The sequence below is a fragment of the Paralichthys olivaceus genome, chromosome 3 (assembly GCF_024713975.1).
Source record: "Paralichthys olivaceus isolate ysfri-2021 chromosome 3, ASM2471397v2, whole genome shotgun sequence".
NCBI lineage: Eukaryota > Metazoa > Chordata > Actinopteri > Pleuronectiformes > Paralichthyidae > Paralichthys > Paralichthys olivaceus.
Genome location: NC_091095.1, coordinates 16,330,114 through 16,345,873, shown reverse-complemented (window position 1 = coordinate 16,345,873; position 15,760 = coordinate 16,330,114). Strand labels below are relative to the sequence as shown.

General features: G+C 39.5%; 1 long non-coding RNA gene across 1 annotated transcript; it reads left to right on the top strand.

The window, feature by feature from the left end:
* Nucleotides 1-446: 446 nt before the first annotated feature.
* Nucleotides 447-15,325, top strand: LOC138407214 (uncharacterized). Its single transcript, XR_011240630.1, has 3 exons — nucleotides 447-582; nucleotides 2,760-2,868; nucleotides 15,187-15,325. It is a non-coding gene; the product is annotated as an uncharacterized lncRNA (long non-coding RNA).
* Nucleotides 15,326-15,760: the final 435 nt, after the last annotated feature.

The window sequence follows — 15,760 nt, the reverse complement described above, 5'->3', positions numbered from 1 at the left end:
TTCTAGGGTGCAACACAGAAAAAGTTTAATGTTGAACCAAAAACCATGAGTCAAAGTGGCATTGTGTACAAACACATAAATACATATATTTACATTTTTGTTAGCAGTGAAGTGTCAGTTAATTTCATAATTTTTAATATTTGATTTTATTCAGTCCGACCGCCAAGGTTATACGCACACGCCCCACTCGAATTCAATAAAACCTATTCCGATGAGAAGGGGTGAAATGAGTCTGGGTTGAAAATAAAATGTTCTCACATGCAGGGCCCTGACATTCCAAACAGATATTCAGCACCTCTCACATCTCTGGGTACTTATTGTCACTCACTCTGATCAAGCACATTGAGTCAGTGCAGTGGGCCTTCCAAGTTTACCCGGTTCTTCCTGTTTAGTCGAAGTGGCATTGTACATACCACGTGGCAGGTATTTGTTTTCACCTTGTGACTGCGTAGTTGTGTCATGGTGGTAAGACCTGCTCCTGAAAACAACCACTGTAACAGGAACTACTATAGAAGCACACTGGAGTATTTTGGCAGGCGTCTATATCTGTGGACAGATTTTGGCACCGCAACAACATCATAGGTGTGTAGAGTTCAAATAGTTCAAAAGATGGGTGTGGTTGGACACAGTTACTCATGTAATAACTATTCAGTGCTGATTCAATACTGGTAAATGGACTGAAAGAGTCGGGAATGGAACCATTGACCTTCTGGCTTGTGGACGACCCTCTCTACCTCCTGAGCCACAGCTGATGCAATAATGACAAGATAATACTCATGGGCTAAAATGTCTCAGCAAGTGATCTCATACCATGACCCCAGTTTATGATTATTATTTAAATGTTCTGTAGATTATATTTGTTTTTACTGTACTCCCTAAACTCACTGTTTATCATACTAGAAGTACTACCTATAGAGTTGATGGAGTCACATGCTTCCACCCTCTTCTTGCCTCAGTGAGCATCATTGTTGTATGGAGACTGAATCACATGTGGTGGGATGTTGAAGGGGGTTCGAATCTGTGTGCGTGCGTGTGTGAAAGGTGTATCAGTGCCACAGCATTGGTTCTGAGGGGATGCACAGTCAAAGCTTCAAGATAACTACACTGTGATTGGCCGAGGCGACATGGCTCACTCCTGTTGGATGCTTCCTTCCTGGCTGCCTGCCTCGCTGGGTGGCTGGATGACCAGGTGTCTGTCTGTTGAATTTATCGAATGGGTCGCTCCTTGCACTGGAATATGACACAAGCTCTATGTGTTGAGCCAATATCATTATACTGTTTGGGTGGGGAATGGATGGCGCAAAGGATGGAGAAGACAGAAGATGATCTGCTGGTTTATCAGATTAAAAGAGAGACATGGGGATAAGTGATAGGATTGCCATTGTCCCACATACATAACATAACACCAGAAATGTGTCTTGTATTTAGCATCCATCAAAACAGATATTCCCAGCGTTCACTCAGACAAGAAGGAAAATATTCCTGAGACCCCTCATGTATGAACCTTGGAATAATTTACATTTTCCTGTTTTGGGGGGCCTTCTAGGTAGTTATATGATAAAACAACACAAGAGAAATGTCTTAGTAAGACATATTAAAAATATTTTCACCATGCCAACACAGAATACCCATACATCATGATCATTTTAATGAATGAATTTAGGAACTCAGACGATGTTTCTTTGGTCCCAGAAGCTCCATAATTAAATATTTATGTTTAACGGTATTATTTTAATGCAGTGATTCTCAAATGAGGGTCCACAGATCCCCTACGGTCCGTGGTAGACTGCCAGGGATCTGTGGACCCTCATTTGAGAATCACTGCATTAAAATAATACCGTTAAACATAAATATTTAACTATTGATCTTCTGGGACCAAAGGAACATCGTCTGAACCTTTTAATCACAAGGCACCACAGGTGTCAATCTAGTGGGGTATCTCCTGCTGGGTTCACACATTGACCTCTCCTGCATTTTTACAGACATGATACTGAGGGGTCAGGTGGATAAAGTCTGTAGAAACTGCTGGGTGTCTCACTCGGACATTTGCGTTCATACATGCACCTCCTCTGGAGAAAAGGATCTGCGGAGTTCAGTGCATGTCTGAAGGCAGTTCAAGTCTTAATCCAACCACAACTTGACACACTCACCTTTACCCAACCTCCAGCTCCAATTCCTCATCACCACTTCTCCTTCTATGATCTGCAGAAAGTTAACTTCTAAAACTCATAAAGGTCATTGGATCTCTTCACATGCAGATCTACTTCCTGCTAGTCCCTAAGTCTGTTCCCCTCACAATTGGTTTAATCTTATTTAAATTCTCTCTCTCTCTTGTATTCCTTTTATAAGTCTCTTCGACTGCTTCAGCTTGATATCAGTTATGTATCTCCTCACACAAATCTGCACTGAACTGCTCCTCAAACAGTAAACTGCCTAATAGCTTCTCAAGGTAGTAAAATAAGCAGTTGTGTGTGAAAAGCTTTTTGCTGTCGGTTGTTAAGTCTTCAAATAAAACTGTCTGTACTGACTGATTTATGTTGTTACTTGACTTTCATTATCTACATCATAATACAAGTGGTTATTTATCTTTATACTAACTGCTTACACAATTCATAAACAGCATTATCCCACACTCAGCAAGCATTTTTATTTGTGAACATCAGTGAATTATCCAAATTGTGTGGCAGCAGTGCAACATCATGCGGCTGCAGGTCAGGAGCTTCAGTTAATGTTTTGAAATTTGTGACTTTTGTCTGCAGTGTGAATGGATAAAATCAGCATCCAGTCCCGGGTCACATGACCGGCTGCGATCAGCAGGGATGGAAACCAGACACCTGGGTGAACGCACCAATTTGCCAAGAAAGCGAGGTGAGTGAGCTTCTCGGTTTTCAATGTGTTTGTGATGTCAAAGATGATGCACCGGGGGGAAAAAACTGAACTTGGGACAATTACTGTTTTTTTTTTAGGGGCTTTACCCTTAAACAGCACCTGTGTATACCTTCTAAATTTGGAGTTGTGAATCTGGTATAACTGTTGGATCAGATGAGCTGGATTGGTTATCAGTTTGAGAGAGTGCTGATCTCCTGGGATTTTCACAACAGAAAAACATCAAGAGAGCGACAGTTCTGTTGACAGAAACACCTGGAAAATGGTCAGACTGTTTGAAGCTGACAGAGAAGGTACAATAATTCAGATAACCACTCTTTACAACTGTGGGTGAACAGTTCAAAATGCTTGACATGTCAAATCTTGAGGTTGCTCTACAACAACAGAGACCTCATCAGGTGTCTCTCAGGTCGACCAAGAACAGAACCCTGAGGCTGCAGTGAGCAGTGAAACGTTTGGTGTGAGGAACCTGGATTTCTGCTGAGGCTGTAGATTACTTCAGAACTTGGCATCAGCTAAATTAATCCATGGACCCAACCTGCCTTGTGTCAACAGTCCAGGCTGCTGCTGGGGGTGTAACAATGTTGGAAAGGCTTTATTGTCACACTTTTGACCCCTTATTACCAATCAGTCATCATTTAAGTACAGCCTGTCTGACTGTTGCTGCTGAACATGGGCATTCCTTCACGATTTATCACCATCTAATGATCATTTCCACCATGTTACAAAGCTCTCAAACTACTTTCATGGGCACGATAATGAATTCAGTGAGAGCACATCAACACAAAAGGTTGACCTGATCTGAATCCAATGAAACACATGGGGGCAACAATTATGCAATTAACCATCTTGTGTGTTACATGATATGGATATTTGACAGTTCTGATACAGATATTTATTAGTTTCCAAAACTAATAACATTATAACATTTTGATGCAGATCTAGAATAGGGGGCAGATACATTATTTTTTTCTTTTCTTTAACATTATGTAATTTAAAATTTTCATTGATTTCTCTTGAAATAATTCATGGATGCCAATAAAAAGAATAAGCCATGTTTAGGGGATTAATATCTAGGAGTTAAGGCAATTTGGTGCATTTCAAATAAAAATCAGGATCCTGTGAATTTAGTTGTGGTTTTAAAAGGGGATTGTTGGTCCTCGGTGGAGGTATGTGCTGTCTCTGCGCCATCATAGTTATTTTACAGTTTATTCTGTGTCTAACTTTAATAGACAATTTACTTGATCATGATACTTGACAGTTCTAATAAATCTATTTTGTTTTGACCAACCCGTACATTGCTCAATATATCGATTCTGTCGATGGTCAGTCACGTTTAATTCTAAGACAAAATTAGGCCAGCACCTCTCCCTTTAATGACTGCTCACCCATGAACCTCATTTACATGACTGAAAATCATGCCTCTCAAAATCAGTCATGCACCATGGACCCCAAGAACAAACTGGATGTCTTGGCAGAGCTCGAAGTAAACCAACAGTATGGAGAGTATCGATAATGAGGACACAAACCTCGACTAGACTGCCCAGCTATTGCTCAGCGTGCCAGGATTTGTCCAAGTAGATAAATCAGAAATAATTGCCCGTTTCTCCTACATTTCCTGGCCACACTGAGTGGAGATGAAGGGCCATGACACAATACAATCAGACATCAGTCACTTCTCAGCCTTCACGGGTCAGTGGCTGAAACAATAGGGAACATAGGGTAACTGTTCACCATATTCTTTTTGGACAAAGTGTTTTTCCTTTTTGTTTTTGTCTAAATCAGGAATAAATATGGAACTCTTCGACCTACTTATCAGGGTTTCTTTCTTGGCTCTTCCTGACTCACTTATCAGGCACTTCATGTGTGATAATGACATGTACGGAAGTTTTGAACCCATTGGAATCATCATTTACGTGGTGTCAGTCATTAGTTGCAAACAGGACACTGGTAGCAGACACTGTGTGCCTTTTATGCCTCTACAACTTTTTAAAAATGACTCAAAAGTAAGAGAACAAAAAAAACAAACCTAAATTAATTATTATAAGTGACAGTTGCATGACAAATGTAAAGACTTTGGCAATTAAATGTGTGTGTGTGTGTGTGTGTGTGTGTGTGTGTGTGAATGTGTGTGTGTGTGTGTGTGTGTGTGCACTCTTTTTTAAGTTACATGAACTGCACTATCCATGCAAGAAAATAGCTTTTCATTCTCTTTCTTTCAATGTCACGTGTCAGTGTTGGGTCAACAAAGGTGGAGCACAAACAGAGGGACGGCAGGATGAGAGGAACAGGGCAAATGGTGTATGGAGGGGCTGAAATGGAGTGAATCACTTTTTTACAGGGTCCTGCCTCAGTGCTCCTGGGTGATTGAACAGATCAGCTGGCTTCCGCCCGACAAAGTGAAAGAGACGCAGAGAGGAAGACACACAGAGAGATTTATCAGTGTACAGGGATGTGATCCTCCTCGTGTATGTTACTAGAGGAGTAATTTATAGTGTGAACACCTGCAGGGTAAAAGGTTGGGTCTGCACACGCTGCCAGGGTGATGGTAAAACTGATGCCAACATGTCGTCATGATCTCTCTCACAAGACAGGCACACAAGTGGGTTAGAGGCCACTGCATGTTCAGAAAATCTAACAAAACAGGTCTGATATGTTTGATTCTGGCAGCAACAACAGGGAACTAGAGCTAGCGTCAACCGTCACATCAACGGAGATCCTGGTCAGGCCTAATAGCTTGTATCCAGATACATCCAGATAGTGACCAGATCAATTCAAGGTGGACTCATCTCAAATGTGTCTCCACTGAGCAGTTCTGATGAGATGTTTCCTCCCTGTTAACATCTGATTTTATCTGTGAGGAAACTGTCTACTGCAAAACAGAAAGGATTTTATGATGTTTTCAGAATCGACCGGCGTAAATCATCAGCTCTGAAGCTTTGCTGCAATATATGCAAACCGTTCCACAAAGCTGAATGTGTAGCTCTTCCGGTTCAGCTGTGGATGCTTGTACATTTACATTACATGAGAACATGGTCATGTATGTAAACAGTTTACTCTCCGGTTGAATAATCATTCAACTTTGCGTGTAGCAGAGATTCAGTCTTACAACAGAGCCTGAGTCATCACAAACACAAGTAATCAGACAGGTTTCAAACTTTTTATAAAGATGGACAACATGAAAGCTCCCCAAAAGTGAAGCCAAATCATCTTGATCGTCCCCAGGTGGCTGGCTGCAGTATAGGGCAAAAACCTCATTGTGATGTGAAAGGTCATGCCTAACTCATGATTGGTCGAGCACTTATATTGGTGGGGCCTTGATACTGCAGCTTCACACTACCATGACGACTGCAAAGACTGGCTCTCAATGATATCAACACCACAAGATGTCTGCACCCACATGCAGAATATTTTGGCTTCATTTTCATTTAGCAGGAGGAAGTAGAGACATGTAAAAGACACGGTTCATCTTTATACACAGTATGGTTTCCAAAAAGAGCAGTTTAACCCAAGTTTATCTAAACCTCATATTGGTGGGATTGCTGTGCGAAAATAACCACTGCTACACACTTCGACATAGAAACTTCATTCAACTTAAACATATCAAGCTCAATAAGGAAATTTAAGGAGCCCCTCAGGGAATGTGGGCAATCTTTTTTTAAAAAGTTTTATTGTGTTAGGTGACATCAAACTTTTTGGTGTACATGTGAAAGTTACTCATGCACACCTGAAAGTTTCACGTTACTGAAACCTTTTCTCACAAGATTAAAAGAAACTGGTGCGTTTCTTGTGCTAAAACAGATTACAAGACAATATCTTATATGGAAGTCCAAGGTTAAAAAAGTGCTGTCATTGTCATTTCCAAGTGGATTCATTTAGAGAGTTACATAGTGACTGGGTGACCTCCAGTGCATGCCAGATTTTCTCCTACTTTTTTATGCATGCCAGAAACTTCAAATCCATTGTAATATGTTTTAATCTTTATTTTTTTTTAATTCATTGTAATGTTTGTTGGATTTTTCCCATTCAAATCAATGGATATAATGTTCCATTTAAAAACAAATTCTGGTGTGTCACATATATCCTACTTCTGAAATATTATTTATCCAATTGATTTTTTGGGGTGGCAGCTAACGTCCAACAATGATTTTTGTTTTTGGCGGATTTAAGAACAGTCCCATACACCGATACATGAGTCAGTGCTATGAACTCACATAACACTAGCAAAAAGATGCAACCAGAACATTCAAGCAATTATCACACAGACAACCAATCAGAACGACAAAGTCCTGCAATGTAAACCCACATTTTCTTTTCAATATAGTCAGAGTGAAAAGTTCAAGGAAAAAAAATCCAACTCTTCAGAGATTCAGCAATAAGCAACTGAGATCTTCTCTGGTTGGAGACCAGTGTGATGAAGAGGAGTAGAGCTGAGTTCTGCTTTATTCACTGTGGAATGTACATGGGTGGTGATAAGTACAGGTCAATAGAGCAAGGAGGGGTGATGATATACTGGCAGATCACCACTTTATTAGTAATATATATTCAATTATGCGTCACTGGTTTTCAAAGTAGGACACAGACGTTCCAATGAAAAGTACATACCAAAAATAAAATTAAAAATATACCAAATTAATATTTAGTGTATTTGTACAGCAGAGTATCAGGTCCACATTGTAAGGAAAACAAATCATAAAGTTGTAAACAATATTAGGAGAAAAAAAGTTGTAACATTATGAAAATGCAAGAATGAGATAATAATATCATGAGAGCACAATCATTTGAAGAAAGAGAAAATTTATTATTCTCATAGTATTACAACTTTATTCTCAAAATCAAAAATTTCTTAGATTTTTTCTTTAATGTGGCCCTAATGCTCCGTCATATAACAGTAATAGTAATTAACATTTAAAATAATTTTAACAGGGAAGTTTTCCCAAGTCAGAGATGGACACAGAAAGAATAAATTCCAGCTTTTTAAATCTCAATAAGTTTAACAATAAATGTATTTATGCAACATTGTTTATTGTTTTGGAATATTTTGGAGAATATGCACATAATAAATCAATGTTTTTCAATGAGACGGTTGTTTAAATGTGTTCATAATTATAAATTTGAGAGTATTCTTATTTTTCTCTGTGATGAACCTCGGCCATTGAAAGTGTTTTACCACTCAGTTTACTGTTCTCCCCTTCAGTTGAACTCAATGGTTGACAAGTTGTGTTTCTGTAGCTTTTTGTTAGTTCTATGAAAATATAATTTTGCTGCACAACAGAGTGAACGCCTACACTCTTCTATTCATGCTCATGAGTGACACACACGCACACACACACACACACACACACACACTCTATATGACCCAACACTTAAATGTAGGTCTGTCAGTTTTTCATCAGTGACACCTGGGTCATTCTCATCCAATCTGTAACATTCAATTGCTCAACTCATGGCACGATACAAGTCCAACCTGTTTGTGTGTGTGACTGTATGTGTGTGTTTTTGTGCCTTTTCTTGTGTGTGTTACATATGTAAGTGAAAATGACTGCAGACGGGCTGGGGCCTCACTGAATAGTATTTTCGTAAGTGTATGGCTTCTCTATCAATACATTAAACTTCACTGTTTGTCACACTGATGCTGTTGGAGTTTATAACACCATGTGTCGTTTCTAGTTACAGGCTAATTTATCACTGACAAGAACTTCCCAGGTTCCATTTAAAACACATATGAATGTAAAATAAAAAACACAAAGGATGAATGCAGCAATTCAAAAGCAAGCATATGTACGTTCATCACAGATTAAACTCAAAACCATTGTTAACCTCATGGTGTTGCTTGAGGAAAGGTCAGTGAATCACTGTAGGATTCATCCTCTGGGGACAATGCATATCTGTACAGAATGCCATGGTAATCATGGCCAAACAGTATTTAGTGAGATGTTGAGTCTGGACTCAAAGGTGTGGACAGACAGGCCAGTCTGCATGGCCTCCCAAACCTAAATATATATAGTAAATACACTACATGTTATTAGATGAATAAATAATGCATTATTGCCCTTTAACTTAGAAGCTGTTTTACTTTTAAAAACTAGAAGAATCTTACTAGAGCTCGCCTTATGACACCATATAAAGATTTACTGCATTGAAAATTTGTACAACACATAAATATCAGTCCCTTAAACATGCCTTCTGTGTAGAATAACATCCGTACACTCGATGCTAAAGAAAGTCATAAAAAAATTCTTGGATCAAACATTTTGTCCATTTTTGTCCCTCCACAAAATTTCATGGAAAACGGTTGAGTAGTTTTTGCATAATTCCAAGCAAAGACAGACAAAAGCATAACCTTGGCAAATGTAATAGAACACACAATGGATGGATGCAGCAATTTAAAAGCAAATGTGCTGCAATTCGATCCAACATCCAACGTTAGTGGGTCCCCATGGGATCCATGCTCTGGCGACAATGCATATCTGTACAAAACATAATGACCAGCTAACCTCCCTAGAGCCATGTTGCGACCATGGCTGCAATGTAATAACTAATTGCAATTATTAAAGCCTTTATCATTAAACTATTGTAATTTTGCAATTTTTTGATACCTAAATATATGCAAAATTTCTCTCCAACTGAGCAGCTGACAGTGTGTCTAGAAAACCGACAAATAAAAAAATATTTCTTTGAAACTATCAATATAATATTGCCTTTAATATTCATGATGTCATTACTCAGCTAAATTCAGCCCTGTGTAAAAGATATGTAGTTCCTGTTGTGGAGTACGTGACACTGAGTAAAAGACTAATACCATTGTTCCAGCAGCGTTTTCGAACTTTAACATGAGAGCAGCTCTGATGAACTATTGCTACCTCTGGCGACTCGTTAGTGCTAAGCTAATTAGTGGTGCTATGGCAGAGGAGAGGGGGGAGCTGGGATGTGAGGGGAGGAGCTAGGCTAATGAAGGATTAGACAGAGGTTGTTACTCCGTTTCCTTTTGATGGGATTACTATGCTGAGGGCTACACACTGGCTGGATGTTAATGATAGTCGTTCTGCTGTCATCGGAAACAACACCAGCTATAAAGTAGCCTACGGCATGAAGGAAAGGAAACGACAGGATAGGACATAAGAATAGGCAAGAAGAAAGGATATTTTAGGGGGAAAAAAGGAGAGGAAATTAACTGAAAAAAAAAAAGTACATGAGACCAGGAAAGGTGAAGAAATGTTCAGAAAAGGAAAAGGAAACTAAATGTTAGGAAAAAGGAAAAGCAATGAAAAGGGAAAGGAGAGGAACGCAAATGAGAGGACAGGGAAATGAAAGGAATGAGAGGAAAAGAGAGGAGAGGAAAGGGAAATGAAATGAGAGGAGAGGAAAGGAAAAGGAAATGAGATGTGCAGTGACTGTGAGGTTTAGTTAATTAACCTCTGTTGCACACCTACACTGCTCTCAGTCCGTCATCATGCCTCTCTGGGACACACACGGAGCATTAAAGGGATGTTCCACTGAAAACACTGCTGTAAGAATACTAACACAAAGCTTGTGTAAAACGCTGACATCCTCCTCACCAACAAAGTGCGACAGCCACACGAGAGAGAAAGGTGTACATGCTGTGAGAAATATTCATATCATCGGGAGTGTCATGGTAGCTCACTTCTCATTGATATGCATACCAGCTTATAATTTCAGCTCTGGTGATTCTCAGAACAGGATGAGTCACACCAACCGGTCTTCACCCTCTATTACTTTTCTTTCTCTGAGCTCGGTGGTGAGAACTTGAGACTGAATTATACAGCACTTAGCAGACAAACTATTAACGGAGTGTTTTTACTCCAAACACCAGATTTAGAACCTTTTTCTTCAACAACAAATGCTACCATGAGGCTCCACAAATCAATGTTTTTGATATCAACACTTGATCCAAACACAGTGTGACAGCTGCTTTCAGACATGAACTGAAGTCCGGACATTTTTCTGAAATGACGTGAACACAAATGTCCGAGTCAGTTACTCCCAACATTTTCTGGAACTTTCCCTGTCAGCCCCCCAGTAAATTGTCTGAAAAATGTCCAACTGAGCCCATTTGAGAAAACAGCCTGGAAAATATTCGGAGAGTAAAGGTACAATTGAGTAAAGATGCAATTGATGAAAATTCTCGTCATTTACAGTTAAAAATGGGATGTTGCAAAAGCTAATCAGCGTTGAGACTGAAACTCACCAGAGACAGGTCCTGGCCCCTTCCCAAGCTAGAGGGTCATCAAAGCTGTGTGATGTGGACACTCACACGATGAAACTGGATTATTAAGCATTTGCACAACAGGTACAATATTGTAGCTCCTGCGTGCTCCACTCACCCCTCCCCTAAATGTTCTGGACATTTTCCTGTTATGAACACGTCTGAATCAGACAATATCCTGCTGCATTCTTCACATGTTAAAAAGAAAAGTCCAAAAAATGTCCAAACCAAATTTTTCTGGATATTTTCAGAATTCATGTCTGCAAACAGATGTAGTGACAGACCACTGAGACTTTCCAGCTGCTTTTTAGTCTTTTACCTCACTGTTTTGGTTTTACAGCAGGAAACTTTGCTTCAATCAGTCAATTCCAGATGAAACAGGCCATTGTCAGCCAAAAAGCTCAGAAAAAACTTCAATAAATCAGGGGTTTACTATATCATATTGACAGTTAAGATAATAAATGATACTACAGCATCTCCCATGAGAAATAGAAGCATACTAAAAAACAAGGTTAACAATCATTAGTTTTTAAGCATACAATTAAGACAAATACAAACATATCACAGGCACTAGTTGCATTATAAAACTTATTTATCTACATATACTCACTTCTAATTCTATTTTATCAACAATCGGTTTCTCTCAGTTCTGTAGATGTATCTGAACCCACTGACAATCCTTGAATTGCTCATAGACTCATCATTACATATCATAAGGCCAAATGTTTAACACTGCATATAATATTTAAATGTGTTGCTTTTTTTAAAATAAAAATCTGCCCTCCTCATGTAGACTTAAGAAAACAAAAGCAATTCACATGGACTTGCTATTTGCAATTGTTGTTGTCTCGAGCTGCTACTTCAGGGCTATAAAACAAGTAAAAATACAACAACGACAATATATACGACAACACACACAGAACACCATCACTGACAAAACCTCAAGAAAGGGACCTTGGAAATCTAAAATAAACAGTTTTAAGAAAAAACATCTATGTAGCTCATACAATACATGTGTGACATGATCAAGGTATTCACCCTGTTAAAATTTTATATAATCTACATGCTTGATTAAAAGAATGCCCCTGTTATACAAACATGAGGACACGTGGATGTGTGTGGTTATGGCACAATGGTGGTGCCATGGCAACTGAGAAATGTTCCTCTCATCAGGGCCCATTGGATCCAAAGATACGAGGAAGCTTCCCGGGTCTTTGTATGAACCAAAATGACACAACATCACTTGTCAATATTTGTTTTGTAGGTGCTGCCTGAAGCTGTGTGTGTGTGTGTGTGTGTGTGTGTGTGTGTAACAGTCGTCTTTGTGTCTTTCTATTGCGTGCGTCAGTGACAGACTCGTCCAGGGAGTAAATTTGCCCTCTTTGTTTTGTTTTGGGGGCTTTAATTTTGCTGTTGTTGGAAAATTAGCCATAATTGCAGCCTGCAAATGCTTATCCCCTCTCTTTCTCCTCTCCAGCGAGTCTCTAGTGAACACTAGCCGCACACGAACAACACACACACACACACACACACACACGCACACACGTATACACACACACACAAACCTAGGCTGCAACCCTTTGCAGATAAAATGGACGGAGATTCACATTTTCTCACTGTCGCACATATATGTTTGCATTCACGCACGCACACATGTCCGCAGGTTGATAATGAGACTGGGAAAACATGATTTATGTTTCATGGTGCCATATAATTGATTTGATTAATCACATTCTTTCTTGACTAATTAAATTACCACAACAGATTACAGAATATTTGGCCGCACACGTGCCCGCAGCGGTCTTCGCTGTTTGTTGTCAGATGACTTGTTTCTGAAAAGCTGCGATCGATGAATTTTATCACAGATAAATCATTCCAGATCCATTCCTCAAGCTTTAAAAACACATGCACACAAAAATTCCTCGAGACATTTCCCTCAGTAGTAAAACATCTACCAGTGTAGTCAAGTAGTCAGCACGAACGATGCAACACAGATGGTCTCGATTGTGAAATTCCACATATGCTCATGATAATATGAAATATACACTGCACATTGCATACATACTTCTCCGTGTTGATCATCCCTGCTCTTGTGTTACATATAGAGTTTAGATATAGTGACAAAGATTTAAAAAAAGATATTAAATAGTGAAGAGCACCGTGGTTTCTGCAGGTGTGCATTCTAATATTCTCCTTTCAATCTGTTGATATTGTACATGTTGTCCTTTGGCCCACATATAGATTAGTTGACTTGTCTTATTTCAGCTTAGCCGACGCTCTACGGTGCTATCCCTCTTTTCCTCACATTGATTGGTCCAGATGGTTGGTCTGGTTCATTCTGAGCAAAGTGTCAGCCTTGAATTAGAGTATGTGTATGATTGGAGTAGTTTGTAGAATTCTGAGCATTTATGTTTTTACATTTAATGGTAAATCATTTGCCATTCTTCAATAATTTGTGTTAGATCGCCTCGTGGTGGAGTTAAAATGTCCCTTGTTTGTGGAGAGATTGAATCCAGATGTTGAGAAGGAATACGTGTGCAAGTAAAGACAAAAGACAGCTCAAACTAGTAAAAGGAGTTTTCAGTTAAACTTTTTAACCAGTCTCAAGCTTGGGTTAGATTTATTTTCACCCATGAGTGCTCAGAGGGAGGAAGGTGCATTTGCAATTCAAGCAAAATAGATACTTGAAGGCGAAATTACAGCTGTGTCATTCTGAAACCAGCAAGGACACTTTCTAAATTGCATTCTGTTTAAGGGCCTGGAATACTTAATGATTTTAATCATCTTTCAACCAAAGTGCATCTGTTGCCTAAACCAACCACAGAAAGGAAGAAGGATGCAAACCCTGTCTCTTGTGTGACAGCTGCTCTGCTGTACACCTCAGCCACCTTCTCATGACTCTGCTGACACATCTTTCTCATACAAATACCCTCGTGAAGGAAGTGAGAGATAGCCAAAGCTCCCAAAAATGTATTAGCTTTAAGAAACTGTAAAAAAAAAAAAAAGGGACCCTGTCTGTGAAACTCAAGTTCTTAAAGACACTAACATGTCCCCCTTGTGCCATTTGTGTAATAAAAACATATATTGAAGAAAATAAGCTGTCAGCGTCATGGCTGAGTATTTCCACCTTCATATCGCAGTAAACAAATGCCAGTTGGATACAGAACCAACAGCCAGGGTTTGTGATGTCACAAACCTAGTAACCAATCCTGTCAACTTGTGGGTGGAGCTCATTAGCTGGAAAAGGCTCCTCGACTGCAGGTGGCACTGTGATGGTGGGGAGACTGGGAGCAGTCAGTCACCAAATGAGGAGGGAAAGTGCGGTGGTACATTTAAGGTCATGAGGGGAATATTTTCAAGATGAACTTTTTGAGTATCTTATTTTGAGGAACTAATAAGAGTCTTAGGGGGTGATAAGCTACTGGAGAGGGATTTTTTAAAAGAGACAACAGACAGAAATGATTATGTAAAATTTACAGTAAACCTGCAACATTCCACCTTGTATACCATGACACTGAACCACAATGCTATTTCCATTTGCATTATGGTTGCTGGAAGTCATCTATCTATTGACTAGGGTATAAATGCTCTTATGAAATGTCTTTTTGCCATGTTGAGCTACCGTACTGCAGAGACTCTGATGCCGAGATGACTGTAGGATGGAAAAATGAAAATAAATTCTGCACGAGTGGGTCGAGGAAAACATAAAAAGAAAAGACTGAGAAATGGAAAAAGGGGAAATACAAGGAGCGCGGGACTTGTGAAGTTTCGAGGTAGAGAGGGACCTTATAAAGTGGGTGAAAGAGTGTGAAGAGCACATAAAAAGAGCAAGGGATAGAGAAGATTGGAACAAAAGAGCAAAGCCAAATAGAAGGCAGATTGGTCGGCAAAAAAGTGGAAAGCAGGGGGATGAGAAGAAAGAAAAGAGAGGACACAGGAAAGAGTGAGAGAGACAGGAAGGGAAAGAGAAAGAAAGAGAGAGGGAGAGTAAAGAGGTCATGGCGTGGTTATGAAACAGACTCTGACCTAATCTGGTGTGTTTATGACTTTGTGTTTTCCTTTTTTTCCCCCAGGCACTGAGACGCAGGCTGGAATTAGACTGGGCGGTGGCTTAGGATGAGCTCAAAGAGACAACAGTGAGATGGGAGCACATTGTACTATCCTTTTTTTTTTTACCCAGAATGCAGCTCTGTTCATGTGTGTGTATAGTGAGGGTTGAGCTGGGGAGATCAGATGCGCCTAGAAGCACCTGAGCCTGAATCACTAAAGTCCTGTAATCATTAACCAGAGAAATAGTACAAACTATAAAAAGGTGGTTAGATGAACTTCAATCATATACGGTATGTTCAGGCATTAAGATAATGCCATGGGGGGAAATCCATGTTAAACCCAAACTGTAAATTAGTAAATTACATGTACAATCACTTTACTTTAGCCTTTTTTCACAGCAGACATTTTGATATGTCACTATAGGTAAAGCACAGGTTTCACTGACAACATTCATGATGATTCTGTTTGGATCGAGTGGCAATGTGAAGGATAATGAGCCGGCATGCACCAGGACCTTGAAACTGAAGCAGCTAAATAGAATTCAGCCGTACTCATTTTGTTATTTACGCATTTGCTTTATGTAAGGTGACATTTTAA